The sequence below is a fragment of the Gorilla gorilla genome, chromosome 6 (genome assembly GCF_029281585.2).
Source record: "Gorilla gorilla gorilla isolate KB3781 chromosome 6, NHGRI_mGorGor1-v2.1_pri, whole genome shotgun sequence".
NCBI lineage: Eukaryota > Metazoa > Chordata > Mammalia > Primates > Hominidae > Gorilla > Gorilla gorilla.
Window position 1 is genome coordinate 127,457,501 of NC_073230.2, and position 26,634 is coordinate 127,484,134.

The following is a 26,634-nucleotide window of genomic DNA, read 5'->3' on the forward strand; positions in this document are numbered from 1 at the left end:
GTACCCAAACTTCAATTCTTGACTTTTGTGCACTCTCAGGCCCAACACTCTGTGTAAGCTGTGTAAGCTGCCAAGACTTGGGGTTTGCAATGCCCTGAGCTCTATGTTGGCTCCTTTTGGTCAAGGCTTGATGCGGGGCACCAAGTCTAAGACTACACAAAGAAGAAAGGCCCTGTGGCTGGCCCATGAAACCATTTTTTTCTCATAGGCCTCCCAGCTAGTGATGGGGGGCTGCCATGAAGGTCCCTGACATGCCCTGGAGACATTTTCCCCATTGTCTTGGCAATTAACATTTGGCTGCTGGTTACTTATGGACATTTCTGTAGCTGGCTTGAATTTCTCCTCAGAAAATTGATTTTCCTTTTCTGTTGAATCATCAGGCTGCAAACTTTCCAAAATTTATTACTTCCCTTTTAAATATAAGTTCTAATTCCCAACCATATCTTTGTGAATACATAAAACTGATTTTTTTTTGAGACATAGTCTCGCACTATCACCCAGGCTGGAGTGCAGTGTCATGATCTCAGCTCACTGCAACCTCTGCCTCCTGGGTTCAAGTGATTCTCCTGCCTCAGCCTCCCAAGTAGCTGGGACTACAGGCACATGCCAGCATGCCCAGCTAATTTTTGTATTTTTGGTAGATACAGGGTTTCACAATGTTGGCCAGGATGGTCTCGATCTCTTGACCTCATGATCTGCCCACCTCGGCCTCCCAAAGTGCTGGGATTACAGGCATGAGCCACCGGTGCCCGGCAAAACAGAATGTTTCTAAGAGCACCCAAGTCACTTGTTGAATGCTTTGTTGCTTAGAAATTTCTTCCACCAGATATCCTAAATCATCTCTCTCAAATTCAAAGCTTCACTGATCTCTAGGGCAGGAGAAAAATGCTGCCAGTCTCTTTGGTAAAGCATAGCAAGAATCATCTTTGCTGCAGTTCCCAATAAGTTCCTCATCTCTATCTGAGATCACCTCAGCCTGGACTTTTTGGTCAAAACCATTCAACAAGTCTCTAGGAAGTTCCAAACTTTCCCACATCTTCCTGTCTTCTGAGCCCTCCAAGTCTCTAAGAAGTTCCAAACTTTCCTACATTTTCTTGTCTCCTTCTGTGTCCCCAAACTGTTCCAACCTCTGTCTGTTACCCATTTTTGGGTATCTTCCACATTTTTGGGTATCTTAATAGCAGTGCCCCACTCTACTGGTGTCAATTTACTGTATTAGTCCATTTTCACACTGCTATGAAGAAATACTCAAGACTGGGTAATTTATAAAGAAAAAGAGGTTTAATGGACTCACAGTTCCACATGGCTAAGGAGGCCTCAGAATCATGGCATAAGGCAAAATAGAAGAAAAGACACATCTTACATGGTGGCAGGCAAGAGAGCATGTGCGGGGGAATTGTCCTTTATATAACCACCAGATCTCAATAGACATATTCACTATCACAAGAACAGCATAGGAAAACCTGCCCCCATGATTCAGTTACCTCCCTTAACAACATGTGGGGATTATGGGAGCTACAATTCAAGATGAGATTTGGGTGGGGACACAGCCAAACCATATCACAGAGTGTATGTATGTACTTATATAAATTTAGATAGTATAGCCTATTACATACCTAGCATCTAAGGTATAGCCTATTGCTCCTAGGCTACAAACCTGTACAGATGTTACTGTACTGAATACTATAGGCAGTTGTAACATGGTAATGGTATTTGTGTATTTAAACTTATCTAAACATAGGAAAGATACAGTAAATCTATGGTATTATAATCTTATGGGACCACTGTCATATATGTGATCTGGTGTTGACCGAAATTTTATTATGTTGTAGTAGCTTTTAATACTGAAGATAGTTTCTGCCAGACACTGGAAAAGCATTGAAATATCTGGGATCTGCAGAAAGTCATAGTTTCTACAACATTCATGGAGATCTGAGCCTGTTTGAGAGGAACTCCTTGGAGAAGCAGAACATCATATGAAATGTCCATATGGATGGCTATTAAAACTAGACTATGGACATGTTGTAATAACATTTCAGTCAACAACAGGTCATATGTACGACAGTGGTCTCATAAGATTATAATACCATATGTTTACTGTATCTTTCCTATGTTTAGACATGTTTAAATACACAAATACCATTACTGTATTACAACTGCCTATAGTATTCAACTACAGTAATATCTGTACAGGTGTGTAGACTAGGATCAATAGGCTATACCATAGATCCTAGATGGGTAGTAGGCTATACTATCTAGGTCTATATAAGTACACACACACTGTGATATTCACACAACAAAATTGTCTAATGATGCATCTCTATTGCCAAGAGATATGCTGAGCTCTGCCTCATATCCTAAGCACACTTTATATAATTAAACTTCCCTTTCAAGATTTGTATATAGTCTATCTATATCCATCTTTTAGGCTAAAATGTTATAATAAAATTACATTGTACTTTAAAAAATCCCTATGTTTTTCATAAATTCTTCAAGAGCTCCTTAAATTTTATGCTAAATTTACTTATGAAAGTGGATACCAACATATTAAGTTACAATGAAAAATTTTGGACATGAGAGAGACAGACAATTTCTCTTATTTTTCTCTTTTTTTCTGTTCTATGCCTCAATTTATATCCCTTCAAGGAAGTTAGCTTCTCTTGTCAATGAAGTGTGTGTGTGTGTGTGTGTAATAAGTCAATGTGAGGGTGAATTAAGCTCCATAAGGGTCCTCAGTCATCATGGAAAAAAATTGTTCTAAGTCTAGGCAAGTCTTAGAACTCAACACTCTTATACTTAAGTAGAAATGTATGAAGAATATTTAGAATGATAATAAAAATAACTAAGAAATATTGAAGACTTATTATATGTAAAGACCGTTATATAGATTATTTCTCTGGATACTCTGACAACGTCTTTCAGAGGTGCTATTAATTATCACATGATAGCTGTCTCTGCTGTTGGCTCCATTTTCTCCATGTCAAGTTTAGCATGACATTTTCCCTCAGTCACCCATAGCTAAGATGCCCATTGTCTAGTTCTCATAGGCATCAACATGGACATTTCATATGATGTTCTGCTTCTCCAAGGAGTTCCTCTCAGACTCCGATCTCCATGAATGTTGTAGAAACTCTGACTTTCTATCAGTTCTCAGATATTTATCTGCTTTTCAAGTGTATGGCTGAGACCATCTTCAGTACCATTATACAACACATTTGTATTTTCTATCTTGAAAAATCAGACATAAAATTACCCAGGATCTTAACAGTGGGGTAGTATACTCCACTTACCAAGTTTATTTTTTCTCATAGAAACAGGCAATATGCTATCGATTACCCCCATGTATAAGAACTGTCTAGATTACTGAAACACAAAGTCCTGATAATTCACCAGGATTGGCATGGAGACAGATACAGGGAGAGCAGCTTTTTCATTTTTTTGCATGAAAAGTGACCTTAGGGAAAACAGCACTCCTTTTATACTCTCAGAAATAAATTTATAACTAATATTTTGGGATGAAGTGGGGTGAGATGAAAATCAAGACACGTTCGAGTGTACACTGAATTCAATGCCTCACATGAAAACAAAACACTGTCTTATTTTCCTTGTAGATGTTTCCTAATAGATAGGTTTTTGCAGTGGGCTTCAAGCAAAGAAGTGGCCACAACTCATGTTAACAGAGCTAGCTGGATGTCAAGAGTCCTTCGCAGTCTAGTAACTTTATAATTTAGTTGTTTTTAAGCTAGAAAGTATCATTTCCAAAAATTAGAATATATTAGATTCATTCCAAAAATTGTCTCTTTGTAGAAATATATCATATGAACTCAGCCCTGTGCTGCTAATGAAGATTAATGCTTATCCTCAAACTGACAGCCAATATTCCTATCATTTTCCTCTAAGTCTATCTCTCAGGGCAAATCATAAGTAAATAAATGTCAAACTTCTCTTTCACCCACAGATAACAACTATTCTGAAAATAGCATTTTGAATACTTATAATGATTTTATAAGTAAGCTTTTAAAATTTAGTAGTGAGAAACATAAAAGGCAAATCTAGTGTGTATGAGTTAGAAACAAAAGATCAGATTTTTATTTTATAGCATGCTTATACATGTAGAACATGTGCATCAGACATTAAGTTTATATTTGAGACACTTTTACTTATACCTTTGTGATAAGAAATTTGTTTAGGAGGAGACAACACACATTGTATATTACAATGAGAAAACATCTCATCTCAAGCGATTGATTTATAAAAAGATCTTGAGCTTTGTGAAGCATCAACAAACTATACAGTATCAATCAGCTAAGAATTCTAGCCTTAGAAATTGTTCAGTTCTTCAGGGTACAGGATAAAAATTATTGCTTATATTTTTCCTGAAGACATTTTTAAAAGATATTAACATGCATTTTATTGAGATAATACTTGAGTAAATGACAATAAGATTTTAAAATTTGAGGTTCTATTTCTGTTAAACTGTTGGCCAATAAAATCATAGATTGAATTTTAAAGATTTATCATTCTTGACTTTGGAGTAATAAAAATTAATAAATTACATATAAAAGAAATGTATCTTAACATTCTATAAGAAAACCATTATAAGAAAGAAGTCATTTCAACTCTACCTATGTAAGTTTTCTCTTAATACTTAATTTTTAGATAAATTTTTTTGTGATTTTGATTAATATATATGTGCAAAGGTATGATTGATGTTAAGCCAGAAATATCCAAAGTTTTCATATTCTTTTTATTTACTTAACATCTTTTTTCTATTCTGCAAATTATTTTATATTTAGTTAAAAGTCTACATTTTTTGAAAATTAATTAACAGAAGAGTAATGTATCATTGATATGGCAGAAATTCTTAGATGCTTAGAATCACTGTTTATCCTTCAGATAAAACAAAAATAAAAATCAAAAAATACCAAAGTGATAAGAAAAATATTAATTTAGGCAAAAATCTATTTACATACAATAAATGAGCATTACTTGTTTAAGCTTATGAAAGAATAAGTACTGTTTAGTGATTAGATTTAAATTTGAGGATTCTCATGTGATCCTCACGTATAGAGAACATATGCAATCTCCTCCATACACACTTAAATAGATACACACAAATATGCATATATACATACACATTGTAGGCTTCATGGTCCCATCTTTGCTCTATGTCAAATTAGAAACATGAATATCTGTCTTCCAAAAACGATTGCAAATCTCCTGCAAGTTATTTTTATAGTCTCTCAAAAAAATTAAAGTGGCAAATTTTGCTCAAAATGTACTTCAAAAAATTTTCCTCTTTGCTCTTTCTCTTTCCAGTTTTTCCTCTTCTTTCAAATGACCAAGAATGGCCATAATCAAAAAATAAAAAAAAATAATAGACGTTGATGTGGATGCATTGAACAGTGAACACTTCTACACTGCTGTTGGGAATGTAAACTAGTACAACCACTATGGAAAACAGTGTGGAGATTCCTCAAAGAACTAAAAGTAGGTCTACCATTGATCCAGCAATTACACTACTGGATATCTGTCCAGAGGAAAAGAAGTCATTATGCAAAAAAAAAAAAAAAAATACTTGCACACACATGTTTATAGCAGCACAATTCACATTTGCAAAAATGTGGAACCAAACCAAATGCCCATCAATCAACAAGTGGATAAAGAAACTGTGATACACACATACACACACACACACAAAATGGAATACTACTCAGCCATAAAAGGAATAAATTAATGGCATTTTCAATGACCTGAATGAGATTGGAGACTATTATTCTAAGTGAAGTAACTCAGGAATGGAAAACCAAACATTGGATGTTCTCATAAGTGGGAACTAAGCTAGGGGATGTGAAGGCATAAGAATAACACAGTGGACTTTGGGGACTCAGAGGGAAAGTGTGGGAAGGGACTGAGGGATACAAGACAACAAATAGGGTGCAGTGTGTACTGCTCAGTTGATGGGTGCACCAAAATCTCACAAATCACCACTAAAGAACTTACCTATCTAACCAAACACCATCTGTTCCCCAATAATCTATGGAAATAAGTTAAACAACAACAACAAAATCAAATGACCATGAGTAAAATGGGGACATAAAAGGACTTATGTCATAATGTCATGAAGATTTTGGAAAAGAATAAACATCAAGTGTTGGTAACAAAGCTTGACACATGGTAAACACCTAAAACTGTTAGCAATTGATATTATTTTATGGATCAATTAAAATTTAATCCTGGCTGTAACAGCATGGCCTAATTTTTTTATTGTGATTAAAAACAATCTGTGATTTCACAGAAAGCACTGTGGTAAGAAAATTATTCTCTTACATAGAGATAAAATTTTTTTGAAGCCTGTCCATTTTGCTATATTTTGTATGTGCTGGGACTGAATACATTAATTACTGTATATGTCTTGTTTGGTGAAGTCTCAGCTTAATTAATATTGCATTACCAAGGTTCAGATAGGTTCATTGAATTTTCCCTTTGCTCTTAGAAGACGAGTAATAAAGTACTTTATACAGGTAGCTCTTAACAAGAGCAAAAGGGAAAGAAGAAAAATGTAAAAATGAAGGGAGAAAAGCTGTGCCTGCACCTTGGTCTGAAGGCCTCAAGAGAGAACCATGATCTGGATTGACTCTGGGACAACACTGATTGCAGGTGGTGGCCAGTGTGGGCTCACCTCTCACTGTAGTAGCTGTTTAGCTGCTTTACCATGAAATGTGCTCCAAAACCATGGCATTCAGAAAGACTGTTACTATTACATTAGTTCGGAGCTGGATAGATTTGATTATGTTCTTTCAATATTCATAAAGTAAAAGCCTTGGGCCACAGGGTAGCAAGCAAACACATTTATCAGCAACTATTTATAAACATCCGCTGTCCCCAAATCTTCATCTTTTCAGGGATGTTGTGCAGTGAGTGCAAAGGAGTGAGGGGGCATTGAGTATTAAATATGGATGACCTTGTTTTCCTGTTTGGATGTTCACACACTTTCTTCCCATGCAATGGAAACACATTATTATCAAATATTTACAAACTTATATTCAAGCAACATTTATTCAGTAGCTATGCTTTTACACGTTTACCCTTTTAATTCTGATGCATTCAGTCGTCATTACTAGCAGGAAGGCATTGTTATTATCATTTAAGTGGTGTTGAAATTGAAGTTCAGGGAGGTGAAGCAACTTGCCTAAACAATCTGAGGACACTGGTCCACACTGCCCTTCAGCCTGCAAAAGAGAATCAGCACATAGAAGGTCATTACTTTATCAATAGGTTCAATGGGCACAGAAGACATGAATAGTCTGTTCAGTAGAATCTCTTGTGTAGACTTAAGGGCTTAACTTATGATTGCTAAATAATAACTTTTGCATAATTTGAATAGAATATATGCTTCAATTCCTAAAACTTCCTTATATATTTGACTTTTTATTTATTGGAATTACTTTAGGAAAGCTCAATATTTTAAAATGACAAATGGTACTAAAATATTTAAAGTCTAGAACTTGTATTTAGAAATCACTTTTTCAAGTTCTTAAAATGCTGCTTTACATTATTTATTTTAAAATAAAAGCAATACAAAATAATTTTATAAGGCTAAAAAAACAAATAATTTGTGTGATGAACAATAAAAATTATCTTCTGTTACCTCCTCCCAAATGACCCCAAATATTGCAAATGTTAGCATTTTGTTATGCATGCTTAGCAGAGTAAGAGCCAACAGGTGGGATTTTGCTACATATTTACTATTCTCAAGCATGCTTATTCCTCCCGATAATATTTCTAAAGAGTTGTCCATAAAAATAGCCTCCATTTATTTTATTGATTAATTATATTTAAATTTTAATTGTAGATTACACTAAAAAAATCAAGCTGATATTTATTTTTGATATTTGCAGTTTTTTGTCAATACATTAAATGCAATGATGAGAAACAGATGAGAAGACTCTTTGGAAAGTCTGGGTGAATATGTATCAGGAGAAGTGCTGGGCAAAGTATATATGCTGTTAAAATTTACAGAGCTAATGTCAAATTGCCTTCTAGAAAAACATAAAAAATGTATACTACAATCAGAAAAACATAAAAGCATCTGTTTCCAATCTACTCTGCCTTAGTCTGTTTTGCTGTTGGTATAACAGGATACCACAGACTGAATAATTTATAAACAACAGAAACATTTGGCTCATGGTTCTCTCTCTGGAAAGTCCAAGGCTAGGGCTTCACTTAGTGAGGGTCTTCTTGTGGTATCATCCCATGGTGAAAGGCAGAAGGGCACAAGAGTATCCACAAGAGAGCAAGAGGGGTTTGAATTTGCTTTTATAACAAACCCATTCTTCAGATAACTAATGCACTCCCCTGATAATGACATTAATCCACTCACAAGGGCAGAATCATCATAATCTAGTTATCTCTTAAAGGTCTCACCTCTCAAAACTGTTGCATTGGGGATTAAATTTTCAACACAAGATCTTTGGGAGACCTATTCAAGCCATAGCACCCTCCAACAACAAAATGTTAATAAACACTACATACACACATATATATTTTTCAACTGGAGAATTGAAAAAAAAAGATATCTGACTTTTATTTTACATTGCTTCAATTATGCAGTGGGACATTCAGATCCTTGATGGTCATTTGCTGTTGTTACTGTTTTCTCAAACTATCTTACATTTTGTAAATTGTCTACTAATATTGTCTATTTCTTTATTGTGTATGTTTTTGTTTAATTAATAAAATTATCTTATTTTCTGCCATAGGTGCTAATTTTTCCCCAGACTTGTTCTTTGCTTGATTTATTTTTTTCATTCAGAATAATTTTTATTATTGCTTTTAAGCTTTCAATTAAAAAATAATTTTGGTTTCTAGAGTATTGGTCAAACTTAGAAAAGTTTTCCTCACTTAAAGATTTTTAAAAGTGTAGTTAACACATACTATGTTTTGATACTTTATGTGATTTTAGTGTGCTTTCTGTCTTGAAATTGGTAGTAGGTGCTCCCACGTGAAGCATGTTCAGTGATGTTTGCTAACTATTGACAGCTAGGCCACTATGCTGATGCCACAGGGTCACCTGAAGCATCTGCTGGTGTCATCTCAATATGCCCAGCAGACATATTCTTCTTATCTTTCCCCCTTCTGCCTTTCTCACGTCTTTTTGCCCTGACTGTTTTAATGAACATCTCCAAACAAAGGCAGTGAAAGACAATATTTAGTCCCTCTAAATTCACTATTGATTAAGAAATTGATGACACTCTTCTAAATGCCAATGCTTCTCAGGACTGCTGGTTGCTATTTTTACTACTGATCATTACTTTTTTATATCCTACTTTTAAAAAAACTTCTAGGCGAATAATGTGACTAGATAATTTACTCTCAAAATTTACTTATCAGGATGAAAGGGAGTAATAATATAATTAAAAAGCATTGACTGATCACCAGGATAAACTGGGTTTATGATCAGCCTACCATGTGTAGTTTTAACCATTGTAATTTGATCATAATGCTGGAAGCAAGAAATGAGTTAATATCTTACATTCTAACCTAGCATGGAAAGAAGAATCAAAATGAAAGTATTATTTCTCTTTATTTTTCCTTCTGTCCCAAACTATAGTTCACTTATCTTTTCATCTTCCTTTATCTCCACATATTGGAATTCATATACTTCAGTTCCAAATACTGAGCTTACTGATTCAGCTATGGTATTTGTTTGTTGTTAAATAATACTTTGAAATTGGACTCAGCAACTCTATATTTGAAGTACTAAAGAGCCAATGGTGACCAGCTATTATACCACGAGGAAAAGCAACATGTTGAGCTAAGCTTTGTACTAGAATTAATTCAATTTTGGATTTGAAAGAGTCCAAGATTATCTTTAAGACCATTTTTTTTACATTAATGATTAAACAAACAAAACCTGAAACCAAGAGAAATATAAATGAGTTGCTAAAGATGACCTATTCAGTTATTTGCAAATTTGTATGATATTAAAAACACATAAAATGCATATAGAATCCAGGGAACAGTAACCTTCCACACATCTAGTAAAAGGATTTTGCTAAGTAGCACTAATTAATTGATGCTTTCCTCCTGTTTTCTCTATTCTCTAGTTTTGGAGCTTCTATAATTCAATTTTTGGTTCTCTAATTTCTATATTTCCCTTGTCTTTCTTTTTCTTCCTTTCTCTTCCTTTCCCCCCTACCATTTTCCCCAAATCTCTACCATCCAGTAGATTTCCTTGACTTTACTTCCTATTTTTATTTATTTTACTAGTTTTAAGTTTTTATTTCCAAGGACTTCTTTTTTTATTGTTTGAATGATTATAAATAAAAATGTTTTTTCATAAGTGTCATATTTTCTAAGAATATGAAAAGTTTTATTTCCAAGTTTTCTTCTTCCTCTTTTTTCTTCCATGGCATTCTGTCTTTCATTTATGAGACTTTCCTCAGATGTCTGGAGACTTTTGCTTGTGTAAGGGCAAATTCAAATTAAAACAAGAGACTTAATTCTCCCTGTTAAAAATAAGTAAAAAGACACCTCCACTCCGTTTGCATGTATTTTAGAAAACTTGTAATTATAAGTTCTCTGTCTCTTTGAAATGTATGCAAATATTTTTAAGAGCTAAATAAGCCTCTTGCCACCTTTCTGCCTCTCTTCCAACTGTAATCATCAAGAAAGGCATCCCTATTTCCATTGGAGCTGAATTTGGGCAGACGTCCTGCTCCAAATGGCAGCACTACTTCCTGTCGTGCAGACACGAGAAGCTTATTTTTCCTTTGAATAAATCATTTAGCTAACACAGATGGTCACCACAATTACCAAGTGAATTTAGGATAAACTATGTGTGACAAATGGTGCTGTCAAGTCCTCTTACTTCATGGCCAGTCATTGTTTATCCTGAGAATATGTATGCGCTGGGTCGTCTCTGATTGCCTATCTGAAAGGGTGACTATATAAAATCTATGAGCGGATTGCCACTGATGCACATCACATTCTGACTTTATTATTCAATAATAAACTTCTTTTTTTTTCCCCTCTCTTTTATCTTTGTGGAGAAGTTATCTGGGCTAGAAAAATATTTTGTTTTTAATTCTTTTTCCCCAACACTTCTGTGCTCCTGTGTAGGAGTGTTGGAACAGGTTACAAGCACAAGCTCTGAGTGCCTGGTGAGGCTGGGGCGTTCTGAGCTTCCTTATTTATTTATATATTTCATGGTGAGCTGCCTGTTGAGAAACAGTTGATGCCTTTTAAAAATATATTTTCTTTAAAGCATATTGTGGAAAATTTAGAATATTTCAAATTTAGGATTTGAGAATATAACTATGGGCAACACTGAAAGCTAGAAGATTCTATTAAAGATACTGTAAGCAAAACTTTTAAAAGTATGGAGGAAACTGATTTCCAACCGGAATTTTTTTGCCAGCCAAGTGAAAGTGAAAAAGGAAGGTGCTTTCAGAGATTATTAAATGTCAAAAATTTACTTCCTACGTGCTCTTTCTCCCTAAACTGTTGGAGTATATGTTTTACTCAAACAACAGTACAAACCAGAAAATAAAAAAAAGGGAGGCAAACACATGAGAGAAAGGGAGGGAATCCAAATGGTAATGATGGAGAATAATTGCTGTGCTCCAGGGCAGCTGGTCTAGATCAGATGGTTTAAGGTATCACATCAGAAACCCTTCTTCTCTCCTGAATGAATGCATGGGTAGGGAGAACACTGATGATTCTTATGGGGTATGCAGTGAAGGTTGAGTGTGGCTGAGAAATAATTTCTTCTTTCTTTCTTAGTCTCACACTGTAGCTCAGGCTGGAGTGCAGTGGAGCGATCTCAACTTACTGCCAGCTCCGCCTCCCGGGTTCAAGAGAGTCTTGTGCCTCAGCCTCAGTAGTAGCTGGGATTACAGGTGGGTGCCACCACGTCTGGCTAATTTTTGTATTTTCAGTAGAAATGGGGGTTTCCCCATATTGGCCAGGCTGGTCTCAAACTCCTGATCTCAAGTAATCCACTCGCCTTGGCCTCCCAAAGTGCTGGGATTGCCGGCGTGAGCCACTGCGCCCCGCCGAGAAACAATGTCTTTAATAAAAAATTATGTTTCTAAAACAAATGGTTTGTTATAATAAAACAAAAAAAAAAGGTTCTAAAACAAATGGTTTAACTTAATCTTAGAGAAAAGGAATATGGTCGACATTTACTTTTTACTCTTTTCCTTTTTAAATTTTCCTTTAAATTCTGTACCATGTGCTTTTACTACTTATGTAAAAATGAATAATATGCAAATATTTTCCAAAAAGGTTACTGTAAATTGTTGGGATGCCTAGATACCTACTTGCATTCAAATAAAAATCATAGGCAGATTACCAGCCACTTTTGCTTCTCACGTATCATTATCAGTTTGCTATGAATTTGGCATACTTATTCAATTTTACAGATGGGAAGTTAAGGCATAGAAATATTTAGATAACTTATTCTGGTTCAAGACTTGAATCCATGTCCTCTAACAATGGGCAATTGAACTAAATGATCACTAAGACTTTCTCCAATACATTTCAACAATATTTAAATATTCCTTAAATATGTATTAGTTATTTCATCTAAAGTTCTTTCATTTAAAGTTATGGGGCTTCATTTCCTAATCTGAAAAATAATGTCAATGTACCCAATACTTCGTGCAAAGTACAAACAAAAACATGGATGAGACCCCTTACACAAATCATTTAATTAATTCAGTTTATGAATATTAGCACATTATTAATTGTGCTGCTATTCTTCCTATTTGGTGATATGAAGTCAAGTTTAATGGCTTTCTTGATCAAAAAATAGCTACAGACATAAGACAATGAATTTTTCTGGAGCAGGTACTTAGGCTTTCAGATCCAAGATTGTGCAGGTGCTCCATATGTTATTTTTTAAAATATTAATATAATTTACAGGATTTGAAGCCAGCATTAATTAAAACAGCAGTGAGAATGAGTATGGGTCCTCAAATGTTCAATAAAAAGTAATTGTTTTGACCATGAAGTTGTATGACACCAAAAGCAGTTCCATAGATATTTGAGATTCTGACGTGAGTAAGGGTATCCTTGATTAGAATCTACCTACTCACTTTGGTGTCAGTGTTAAGAATTGATTATAATTTAGAAAAATTAAAATCTAGCATATATGTGGCTGCAAAAGTCATGAGACTAAAACAAAATTGTGAAATAACTATTCAAAAACTAGATATGACATCTCTGACAGTGTTTAAAAATACTAGATTGAGGACTGATTCATCTTAGCAGGGGGTGTGATGGGTTGCATTAGACATCAATAACTTTGTCATTTTTATTTACTTGAAATGCTTGCTTTTACTTTTATTCTCAAGTTGCTATAGCTTCTACTACTTTAAAAAAGACTTTTTTTTTAAATTGACATGTTTAAAATATTAAAGGCTGAATGCTATGGTGCATTTTAACCAAGTTATATGGAACTTAACTTATTGTTTCTTCAAATAAAACCTTCCATTTACCTATATTAGATTGTAATTATTTTTTAAATGATTCTGAGTTTCTACATTTACTTATGCACATTGCTTTAACACCCAAAAAGGTAAAATGTCTTAATTTACAATAAAGTAAAACTAAAATAAACTAATCAGTTATTTAATTCTTCATGGTATGTACCTACCTAATATTTACATATTAATTAGGTCATAGGTGTGTGGCATTAACCATAAAGATTACATTTTATTTAAAAGAAGTTACTATAATATTGAATTGGAATAAAAAGAGAGAGATAGGTAGATATTACATCCATATAAATGATGTGGATAAAGTCTGTTCGGATTTATAGTAAAAAATATCATTACTTTAAATTTCTCTTTGGTCAGCATGTGCAGGTTAAAATGGAGTCTATTCAATTTTTCAATAAAATAAAACAGTAATCAGCAGAAACCTGAGTTTAAAGATTTCAATTTGTCACTCATAGAAAGATGCTTATGTGAGTGATATAGAAAACATATATAATCAGCATCTTCCTGTAAAAATGCTGTGATTATACTTTAATGCTTAATATAAATATGTTGGCACATGCATCATAAAGTACATTATGTCATTTTAAAACAGATTTTAGCTATTTTAAAAATAATAAATCTTCTTGCCCCTCTCTCTTTTCCAGATAGAGTACCAAAGGTATAATTTGAAGAGAGGAAACACAGTAACACTGCATTTTTATATAAAATATGATACCTTTTTATTGGAAAAATAACCAGCCAAAAATTAAAAAAAAAAACAATTCATGTATCTCAAAAATAAAAGTAAGTTTATTGGAGTTAAAGAAAAGTTCCTGTGGGTAAAATTTTCCATTGAGTGATGTAAAAAAAATCTGGCCTTATATCCCTACATCCTATTATATTTTTATCCTGACATTTCACTATTTAAATTGCTTTTGCATTCAGAAATATTGAGCAAACATTACTGTCACTGCAGAGTTTATCTGTGTATGGCATTCATTATAGCAGCCCAATTTGTTCCCTCGCTTCAATAATGAAGTTTGCTGTGGTCAGTGGAATCAGACTGATTGGTTTACTGGAGAGACAACTATGTTTGGCAAGTTATACATGTAGCTGGAAAATGTTACTGAGAAATTGGTCAGCACCAGATAGGAATGTACCAGTTTAAATTACTAAGACACACACATGATTTCTTAAGGAAAAATTAAGATTATAGTGAAGGATTTTGGAGATAATTTGTTCTCAGCCCAAAGAAGAAGAGAAGAAAATAAGAAGGCAAAGGAAAAGGAGCAGGAGGGGGAAAAAAACAGTAACAAAATAACTATGGAATTTACCATTGACTGCCTGAATACAAATTATATACTGATAACAATTAAATCTGTATTCATCACTCTGCAAAACATGCTCAGCTATTCCGGTCAGCAATGATAACTTTCCTCTTCTGAATTCTTCTAGGGTAGTGGTTCTCAAAGTGTAGTCCTTAGATTAGCACATTAACATCATCTGGGAAATTATTAAAAATGGAAAGTGTTGGGCTCTGCCTTAGACTTACTTCCAGATACTCTGGGGTGGGCGTCATAATCTGTGTTCTGTCAAGCATGCTCAAGTTTAAAGATCACTGCTGTAGGACAATGTACCTACAGGTAAATGAAGCACATAATTTTATGCTTGTTATTGTTTTAAATTTAAATTTTTTTAATACCTGAATTTTTATACATTAGTCTTATACCAATATCCAGATAAAAACATCCTGAAGGTAGGGATATTTTATATTTATATATATATACACATATATATATATAGTTGTTAAAAGACTTATTAAGATTTTTTTTGCAGGAAACTTTGTTTCCCAAACAAATCAAATCCAAATATTTAATAATTGACTAAAAATAGAAGCACATTTACCCTAATGTACTAAATAAGTCATCTCTATCTTTTTACTAACAATAATGAGACAACCATATCCTCCTCATAATCTACACTTTTTCTTCAAAATAACTAATGTGGCTGTCCTGGATATTAACAATTTCCACAAGACAGCTACAATGTTCTAATAGTTTTCAGCCCCAAAGATGCTTTTTTTCCCTTGGCCTTTTTCAGGCAGGTAAAAAGTAATTTATCCTTTCAGTGCCTGAGCCCCTTTCACAATCTGACCAGATCTATCAAGGTAACTGACCTATGACCAGCCTTTTTGTCTGTTTCTCTTTATGATTTTGAGAAATAGAATTTTTGCCATGTCTACAAGTTCTATAAAGCTTCATTTTCACAGTGGAAAGACATTCTAACATTCTATTTATATTCCCGGTCACAATTTTTCAATGTTCTTAACTCTGTTCATAAATTTGACTTGCCCACCAGATCTTCTTGAGCCTACAGTTTCTTTAGAATAGTAAAGATAAAAAAGGTATTAAAGTATGAATTTTATTTTCTAATTTATGTTCAAACACAAATTTTCAATGTCTCAACTTAAATATTTTATTGACATGATTCAGAAATCTCTTTCACTTGCAGGATATTGAGAAAGGTAACTTTATAACATCCCATTTTCCCTTTTTTACAGATTCCATTTAAACTGGACAGAACAAAGAGCTCTCTTCAAAAAATGCACTTGTGATTATATTCACTAACGTACAAGTTCCTCTTACTTCGCCCACACTCACTAAGGCTAAGGCAGTCCAATCCAATAAAGTTATTACACTTCCTTTCCTGCTTCAGCCTAGCATCTTTTGGTTTTGTCTTAATGTCATCAGGGCCATGTAGAATGAAGGTTTATGTAATAACTAACTATGCTGTCAAGTATTTTTGCCCCTGACAGTTTTGTTTGTTTGTTTGTTTTGTTTTTGTTTTTTTGAGATGGAGTTTCACTTCTGTTGCCCAGGCTGGAGTGCAATGGTGCAATCTCAGCTCACTGTGACCTTCACCTCTCAGGTTCAAGAGATTCTCCTGCCTCAGCCTCCCAAGGAGCTGGGATTACAGGCGTCCACCATCAAGCCCAACTAATTTTTTGTATTTTTAGTAGAAACTAAAAATTTCACCACGTTGGCTAGGCTGGTCTCAAACTACTGACGTCGGCTGATCCACAAGCCTCGGCCTCCCAAAGTGCTGGGATTACAGGCTTGAGCCACCGCGCCTGGCCCCTGAAAGTTTTTAATTTTAATTTAGAGTTTCTTTTTTTGGTTGTTTCTCCATCCATAATTTTCACTCTTGCCCTGATGTGATGTCACCTTTTACTTTGTTTTTGAAAAATTTCAGGTAGTTTTTATCTTCATTCCTTGACCTCAAGTATCAAGACTTTTAAAATATGATCTGTCAATCAATTATATCTCTTTAGGAGTCACCATGTTCTTTAATGCTGTCCTGTCCTTAGTTTAACATGCATTGCTTGAGATACCATTCAGGTACTTCCTGTTTCAACCTTGACAATAATGATACAAAAAGATAACAACTATTTTCACTGCGAACAACAATATACTTTGTTTTTATATCATTGCATGTTTTAGGTTCCCAAGAGGTTGCTTTGTCAGAATGTATCCCTTCATTGGAAATTAAAATTTACATTTTTTTAATGTTTTAAGAGACAGGGTCTTGCTCTGCCATCCAGGCTGAAGTGCAGTGGCACAATCGTGGCTCACTGCAGCCTTGAACTCCTTGGCTCCAGTAATCCTTGGGAGCCTTGACCTCTCAAAGTGCCAGAATTCCAAGTGTGAGTCACCACGCCCAGCCTACCTTTAATAAATAAACTTTAATTTCTTATTTTACAATAATGTTAGGTTTTATATTTTCAGCCCATTGGAAACTACCCAGTGCTTTGAAACAATACTTATCATTTACTCAGAATCTGTCTCTTAATAGAATATTGAAATATACATTTCCTAAAAATCTCACATTTATTTTTTAGAAAATGTTCACCGTATATCAAAATGGTTACAAAATACAAAGTACAGGGTTACCAGTGCTTAGTGGGACATTGTAACATCACATCTGTGTGTTGCACTTGTGTATGTGCCTGTGTGTTACTTTTTCTAAGCATGCATAGATTTTTTATAGGACTGTTAATATTTAGCATTTCTCACACTTATGAAATTCTGTACAAGGATTATATCAGGATTGATCTTTTACTAGATTAGAGGAACTGTGTGTGTTTATTAAAAGTACTTTCTTCTCTCAGCAGTGGTGGGCCTTATACTATCAGCTTGTGTAACTCTGAATTCATGAAAATATTTCAAAGCATATTGCAGGACAAAGGTGATAATTCCAGGAATGGCTTTTGATTTAAAGTTTCAGAAAAACATCCCTTTTCTAACAGAAATATAGAGTACTACTGCTAAGCAAAACAAAGCAGTATTCTTTACTGAGTTGCATCGACTTTAAATACTTCACAATTTACTTTAAAGAAACATTTATAAGATAATTGTAGATTCACATGCAACCTAAGAAATAATATAGATTCCATATACCCTTAAATTAGTTCTACAATGGTATCATCAGTATTACATAATTATAATATAAAATAACAACCAGAAAATTAATATTGATACATATCTTCAACCTTATTTAGGTTTTTCAAGTTTTACATGCACTCAAGTGCGTGTGTGTGTATGTACATATTTAGTTATATACAAATTTATCATGTGTGGGTTTGTGACAACCAATACAGTCAAGATACAAATGATCCCATCACCAGAATCCCTCTTACTACCCTTTTATAACCACACCCACCTCCCTCCTGTCCACACCTCCATAAACACTGAAAATGACTAATTTGTCCTCTTTTCTAGAATTTTGTCATTTCAAAATTATTATATAATTGGAATCCTACATTATGTAATGTTTGGGACTGGCTTTTAATTTTACTCAGCATAACTCCCTTGAGATCCACCCATGTTGTATGTATTAATAGTGTTCCTTTTTTATTACTGAGTTGTATTCCATGGCATGGATGTACCATATTTTGTTTAACAAGTCACCTTTTGAAGGGCATTGGGTTGTTTCCAGTTTGGAGTTTATTACAAATAAAGCTGTGACAAACATTCGTGCACAGGATTTTGTGTAAAAAGTTTTCATTTTGCTGAAATAAATGGAGCTTTTTTTCATTCCAGTAGTACAATTTCTGGGATATGTGGTAAGAGCATGTTTAGTACTATAAGAAGCTTTTAGAGTAGCTGTGCTATTTTATGTTCCCACCTGCAATGTATGAGTGATCCTCTGCATCCTCGCCAGGATTTGGTGTTTCTATTTTCTATTTTAGCTATTCTCATAAGTGTGTATATCTGATTTGCATTCTGTATGGCTAACGATGTTGAATACCTTTTTATGTACTTATTTCCCATCTTATATCCTCTGTGATGAAGCATATGATGCATCTTTTGCCCATTTTCTAGTTGGATTGTTTGTTGTTGCATTTATTGTTGACTTTTGAGAGTTAAGCCTCCCACCAACTTATTCTACTTCTTTGATTGCTGAATGGAGGTAAAATCTCAGCTCCCTTTTGGGTCCGAGTGACTCTTGGGGGTAGGCACAGAATACCATCCTGTTCCATCTCAAACTGCCTCATTATATCTATTTGTTTCCAGTTGGTGGAAGAGGCTCACCTTCTCATTGGGCCCCATTTTCAGGGGTGGGTTGTAGGAACTAGAGTACTGACTAGCCTTGCTTTGCATTACTCCATTCAATGGGTTTGCTGCTGGGTGTGTGGAAGATCAGCTTCCCACTGGGTCCTGCTTACACCAGGATGTGAAATGCTGACTAGCCCAAGGTAATTGTCACTACTTGGTTCATTATCCTTGATGCTGGGTGAGGGTGGAGACTAATCTTCCCACTGGATCCTGCTGACACTGTCCTGATTGAGTAGTAATACCACTGTATGATTCCAGCAGTTGTGGGGAGATTAGCTCCCTGCTCAGCCTCTCTGATACAACTGGGCAGCTAGTTTTTGCTTCTGCAACAAGACATAGGTTTATGATGAGCTTCCTGTTCATCTCTGCTGAAACTAGGGAAAGGTGAGGGTGAGAAGGTGAAGGAAGACAGGAACTGGGAGTATCAATTTATTTTGGTGATGGCTAGAGTTGGGGGAGTTGAATATCTTTATATTTATTTATTTCCCATATTGGGAATGGGCAAGAAGATTTTCCGTTGTTAGGTCACCGTTTTTCCTTAGCTAGAGGAAGCAGACTTTCTTAGGTGCTTCTTTTTTTAAATTATGTTTAAATCTGTGTCTGTTAGTGGTTCTAGGTTGGAGGCATTAGCAGCATTTTGGCTGGGGTATATGGGAGGCAATATGGAAACCATCAAACTTGTTCTCACGTCATTCTGCAAGTCCTGGTGTCCTGAGGTAGGCTGCCTTCTTCTTTCCACCATCCAGAGTCTTTCTGTCTTTGCTTGTTGTGTTTTGTCCAGGATTTTTTAATTGTAAGAAGGAGTAGCTGGGAGGAATGAGCCTCTGCCATGTTGGCTGGAGCTAAAAGTTCATAGTAATTTACTTTTCACACATGGCAATTTTCAAGAAAATAATAAGTGGAAAGATTCCCATCTTATGCACAGGTGATATTTCATAAGGAAGTTAAACTTTTTCCTGTGATATTCTTGACAAAATATTCCTCTTGAAAAAATGTTGACTTTATTTCAACTTCTTTGTATCTTAATTGAGCGTGTATGTCTCTTGCTCAAGATAATGTAATACGGTTCAATGTTCCATCCTGACAATTCTAATGTATATTGATGCTATAGATCTGGTTTAAGTTGGCTGTTTTTACCATTTATTAAGGAAGTTTCCACTCGTCGACACTAGTTTAGCTCCTCTTCCATTATACTTATAAATATGCATTGCATGAATATTTAAATGAGCAATGATATTATAAGCACTTTTTATTCAAAACTTACACAAAATAGTTTATCTTGTATGGAGCATCACTAAAGGTGTAAAAGTAAAGTACTGAGTGGAAATGTGACTGACATGGGTCAGGATGCTCATGGCTGGCAGAGTCCAATGAAAAAGAGCAAGATCTGGTAGAAACAAAGTGTTTTTATTAACCAAAACTAGAAATGGGGAAGTGGCCGATTTCCTACCCAAAGCAACCGCTTCGATTTCTGGTGGGAAGGCAAGAGTTTAAGAAGAGAAAATTTGATAAGGAAGGCATGCAATAAATGTACTGAGTACAATGTCTGTGTGTCTTTTTCCCGTGGCTATCTTGGGTCCCAGCCCACCTGGACTGCAGGCTGGCATTGTCTCAGGTATGGCTGGGTTGTGACTTTGAAGTAGTCTCTGGAATTTTGCAGCTGGGTCCCCAGGATTGATCTGTCTGTCTCAAGATTAGCCCCTGGAATTTCTAAGAAGGCATGTAAATAGATACTAGAATACAATTAAATAAATGTGAAGGGAGTATACATGGTGAGAAAGGCAGGGATGTGCAGTCTCTTGTAAGGATAAGGGAAAAGACTTCTGCAGTTTCAAGGTTTTACTTGAAAACCAATAGAAAGGGAAAAAAAGGTTTAATAATGTATTTTGAAGTTAAGCTGCCTGGTAACAGAACTGTAAGCTCTGAGGAATGTTTTAATTAATCCATTTAAATATTTTAGGGTATAAACTATCTGGAGTCCAATGTAGGTTATAAAGAATTTTAAATGTTCTTTTTCTTTCCTCATAAATTCAAGCATTTCATTTTAAATAAATGTATTGGCACCATGTGCTCTCTGTAATACTAAATGATGTACTAGGCACTGATGGATTCCAGATGGAGTAAGGACATGAAATTAAATAAGTCACAGTTTTTAATCTCAGGGAATGAAGATTTCATTGTTAAATACAGCTATGTAAACAAAAATAAAATATAATCATAGTAGAATTTCATAGTAACTAAAACAAACAACAACAACAACAAAAAACCCACTACTTAAAAATCTGATGGGAGTAAAATTAAAGGTGTCTCTGTGCTTAGAGAATTTATAAAGCTTGAGAGAGAAAATGGAGTTCACAAGGTAGAAAATAGGGAATGAGCATTCTTACCTGGGTGATGTAAGAAAAATGGGCTAAAGCATATGTGGCTGGACCAAACTTTTCCAGGGAAGTTGATGAAATTGGGCTGGAAATGTGGTTTGAACTAGGTCATTATGGCCTTATACACAGTTCTGAGTAAAGGAGAAATAAAGTCCTGTAAACCATCATTAAACAGTAAATGTTCACTGCCAAGTGATATCAGCACTAGAGATACCTGAAATTCATAGCCCTAATGAATAGCAGAATATATTTTCAAAATGATAGTTATTTCAAGACTTTTGAATCTTATAGAACATGTTATTCCTCAGACATTTTGGAGAAGGAGAGATACATACTTTGAATAAAAAGCTCAGTGGCTAAGACAGTATAAAACGACTAATCTAATTAAGTAACAGTTCACAGAAGAAGACATCAAGCTTGATGTCTTTTAGGTATTTTAGGGAAGTGAGAATAGAGAGAAGAATCAAGGGGTAATAGTAAATAAAACTATCCTTTAAAAACAAATTAAAAAATCAAAACCTGCTATAATGAATGTAGTTCCTAAAACTTTTTTTGGCATTATGAAACATGATTATATGCAGAAATATAAAATAAGACATTGCCTTAGATGAAGGTGAAAATCCTCCAAAACAATAAAATGTGGTTTTGTTTTTTAATAAATAAAAAATGAAAATATGGCTCTGTCTGGAAAGAGGTTTTTTAAATTTTAGAATAACTTTAAATTATGGAAAAAATTTAAAGATAGTACAGGAAGTCCCCTAGGTCTTTCACATAGATTCTTTTAAGATTGACATCTCACATATCCATGTTACCTTTATCAAAATGAAAAATTAACTTTACCGCAATGCTTTATACTACAAGCTATTTTGATTTCCTGTTTTTCCACTAATGAGCTTTGTCCTGGATGTAATCTAGGAGACTATGTGGCTTCTGGTTATGGTGTCTCCTTAGTCTGCTCTGATCTGTAAGTTTCTTGGTTGGTCCCTTGTTTTTTATAACCTTGCACTTTTTAAAAGTATTGGCCAAGCATTTTGTAGGATGTCCCTCAGTTTTTGGTTTGCTGATGTTTTCTGATTTTTAGACTGGGGCAATGAGTTTGGATGAAGAACAGAACAGAGGTGAAGGGCCCCTGTCATCACATCACATGAGAAAGTCCATGTTATCAACATGGCATCACTGGTGGTGCTAGCCATGATCACTGGGTAAGGTGGTGTCCGCCAGGTTTCACCAGAATAAAGTTACCACTTTTCCCTTTCCTTACTTGGCTTGCTAGAAGAGAGTCACTAAGCCCAGTCTAAACCCAAAGGGGAGGGGATTACTCTTCACTTGCTCGAGAGAGGAGTATCAAAGGGTTATGTGGGCACAAGTTGACACCACTAGAGTAATTAACAAATATATTGGAGAAAATAATTTATTTAGATCTACCTAACCATTATGTTTCTTTTTACAGTTTCATGGTTCAATGGATCTTTACTGAAGCAATTATTGCTGTGGTGTTCTAAGGATGAATTTTTATTTCACTCATTCCCTTTTACATTTATTTGAAATCCTTTCATAAGGAAGATTTGTTCCTTCTTTCACATTTACTTATTCTATCATTTATATCACCATAGACTCAATGTTTTTATTTTATTCTTTGGGCTATAAACCAATACTATCATTGTTTATTTTTTGCACATTGTTTTATCTTTGGTCAATGGAACCTATTTTAGGGTGGATCCTGGTTCCTTTTGCAGCATTATGTATATATATACACACAGAATATACTACATGGATATCATATATATACTATATACTATGTGTGTGTGTGTGTGTGTGTGTGTGTGTGTGTGTGTGTATGTGTGTCCTTACTTTCTGACAATACAAGTTACTCCAGGCTTATCTTGGTATTTTTTCTGCACAGGCTCTAAAATTTATCCAGAGAGTTCTGGTTTCATTTATTAGAGAATGATACTTAGTAAGTATGGTTATAGTCCTAGTTGTGCTCATTGCTACCTGGGTGTTACTGCTTTTAGAACCTTTCAGCAGACAAAGCTAGGAAATATACATATGTATACTGACCCATGTATACACTATAACAATTTGTATTTACCTGTATATATTTTTGTCTATATATATATAGACATATATATAGACATATATATATAGACATATATATATATATATGGATATATAATTGTAGAGGAAATACATCACACAGATATTTGGGGAAGACTATTTCAGGTAATGGAAGAACAGGTCCTGTGCTCTCAGATGAGAGCCTGTTTCACGTTTTCAAAGAACAGCAAGGAGATTGAGGTACATGGAGTTCAGTTACAAAATAAATAAATAAACAGGAAGAGTGATAGGAGATAAATATTGAGAGATATAAAAAGAGAAATCTCAGATCAGATCATTTATGTCCTAATAGCTTTTTAAAGTAATTTGGCTTTTACTGTGAGAGACACTCAAATACATTGGAGGCATTTCAACAGATGGGTGACATGATGTGAGTTATTTCTTTTAAATGAACCTCACCATCTGCCATGTTGAGAAGAGAGAGTAGGGGTACAGGAGGCTGTTACTAAGATTACTGCCTAGTAATCCACATAAGAAATGGTGGATCCTTGACTGGAAAGGCCAAGAATAACCAATGACTGAGGCAAAGCTAGATAGAATGGATAGAGAACTAAAAAGTTTTGGAGTTGTCAATACAGAATAAGAACATGATACGGAAGGATTTGAAGGGGAGAAATAAGAACAAAATAACATAAGGAATATAAACCCAGAAGTCAGCATGAAAACTCAATGCTTGCACATAGATAAGTTGTGAAAAGGAAGAACTAAGAGGCAAAAACTAGGGCAAATTTTGCTATATAGAAGACTAAAATTAGGTAGGAAAAACTTCAGCATGACTACCATTTCAGAAAACCTGCAAACTTTAATTAAAATTGACGGACATTCTTGCCCACTAACATGGCTGCAGTCAGACCCATCTGTCAGGGTGGTGTGACTGCCATCAGGAAGAATTATGCCAGATTCATGGGCCATGGGTGCCAATCCAAAATAGTTTTGAAGATTGGTTTGATGAGGTAGAAATATACCAGAAATAGTACAGCTGAACCTGAAACATTCCACAGTGAGTTTTGTCAAACTTTACAATTCTAAGAAAAATTTTAAACCATTTAGATTCTGAACTGTTAAAAATCTTCCAGGACCTGTAGGCATGGCTAAAAAATCTTAGCTGTTTCCACTAAAAAAAAATTTCATTTCAAGAAATACTAATTTTTCACATCATTATATAATGTGGAATACACAAATATTTCTATTTTATATTTCTTTTCTAATTTTTCTCTGTATAGTTTCTACATTATCCAAGCCTTCTGGCTTTCACCAGGTGGAAATAAGGAAGTCAAGAATCTCTGTCTCTTTCCTATCACGAAGTATATTTTTTCCTATTAATTCAGAATCAATTAATATTTTGTTTTATAGAATTCTCTAATGACAATTAAAAGCTAGTTGTAGGCATTATACAGTGTTTTTGGCCAATTTGATGGTTTAAGATAAGTGGGCTGGTTCTGGTTATATAATATATTATAATGTTATATAAACCATATTTCTATCCCTATTACTTTTCTAGCATATTTGGAAAAAATGGAATGCCTCCTGTTCCTTCCTGAATTACCTACTTGGTAGCTGCATCCCCTGGCCTTATCTTCTGTTATTACACTTTTCTTGAGCCATTTTTCAAACAACTGCTGTTACCGCCAATGTTTTCCTGTTATGATGTTGCTGAAACTACTCAGAACTCAAAGCCAGAATTAATTCCCTTTTCTTAAATTCATGTTTTAATTCCCCTACGCATTGTGAACAGGAAGATATATATATACAGTAGTTTTTTACTGAAGATCTGAGATTAAATGGATGGCTAAAAGTGTAGGAGATAACACTTAAAACTGAATGTTAAGAGCTCACAGGGAGGGGAGGGAGAGCATTAGGACAAATACCTAATGCATGCGGTGCTTAAAACCTAGATGATGGGTTGATAGGTGCAGCAAACCACCATGGTACATGTATACTTATGTAACAAACCTGCACATTCTGCACATGTATCCCAGGAACTTAAAGTAATTTTTTTTAAAAAAAAGGAGAAATGGGGGAAGAAAAATAGAGGAGAGAGAGAGAAGTTATCCATCTCTCCCCCAATGTGCTTATCATTTTGCACCGATTCCTGTGGGTATAACCCAGTTTCTAGTCTTGTCTTGCTTCTCTTTCTCCAAGTTGGCCTGCCTGTTTTCATCCAGCACTACTTGGGTGACCACTTAGGTCTTCCATCAGGGAAATCTATGAGATATGAGAGGCCCTCAGCAGAGAACTTCCTATATTTGACCTTTCCAATTAGAAATTAATATCATGACAATGTCCAAGTTGGGCTTTTACTAGTCATGTCCAGCGGAACAGGCCAAGTTGTAATCTGACATCTCAGGTCTGTTATCCTTAATGATTTTTCCCATTGGAAATAAAAAGATGACTTCTTCATTGCTTCTGTAATACTATTTACTTTGTTGAGTTATTTTTGGAACATACACACACCCACACAACACAAAGGACTCAAGGAGAAATAAAAATTTCTTAGAGGCAATACAGTCTAAATTCATATTGAAGAGGCAAAGTTGCATGTTTTCTTTTCTACATGCAAATACACTCCCCCCCAAATTTTATTTTACATTATTTTTTAGAGAAGTTACCAGATAAATTTATTGCAAAGATATGCTGAATTGTAGTACCATTGACTGCTAGTGGCAACCTTTATTCACATAAAGATACAGCCCAAATTTGAAATTTAAGGTTTGTTTAACTTGGGCCAGGTCAAATTTGGGGTTAGAGTGTTTGGTCTCTCAATTATTTGTAAAAAGGTGAAATGGCAGAAATAGTTATAACCTCCAGTAATATGAAATTTGCAGTGTTTGTGTAGGGTGGGATGGAGATGCCTCTTGCATTATCAACTTTGTTTCAGAGTACTTAATATAGAAATATCTGGCTGACTATTCAAGGTAGTTCTACAAGGTGCATTTAGAGATACTTATCAGCTGTTACTTATACTCTTAGACAATGGACTTCATGTTCTGTCACATTTTTATCATCTAACTCGGTAAATTTCATCAGTGGAATATG

General features: G+C 34.7%; 1 long non-coding RNA gene across 3 annotated transcripts in view; it reads left to right on the plus strand.

Annotated features, from left to right (window-relative positions):
• LOC129534717 (uncharacterized) overlaps window positions 1–14,284 on the plus strand; it is a 30,068-nt gene extending 15,784 nt beyond the window's left edge. For 2 of the 3 annotated variants that reach the window (XR_008681403.2, XR_010134752.1), the window contains 3 exons: window positions 5,320–5,490; window positions 11,788–11,903; window positions 14,153–14,284. This is a non-coding gene — a long non-coding RNA (uncharacterized lncRNA). Of the gene's footprint in view, window positions 1–5,319; window positions 5,590–11,787; window positions 11,904–14,152 lie in introns of those variants that run through there. The other variant, XR_010134753.1, reaches the window with a different exon arrangement.
• Window positions 14,285–26,634: the final 12,350 nt, after the last annotated feature.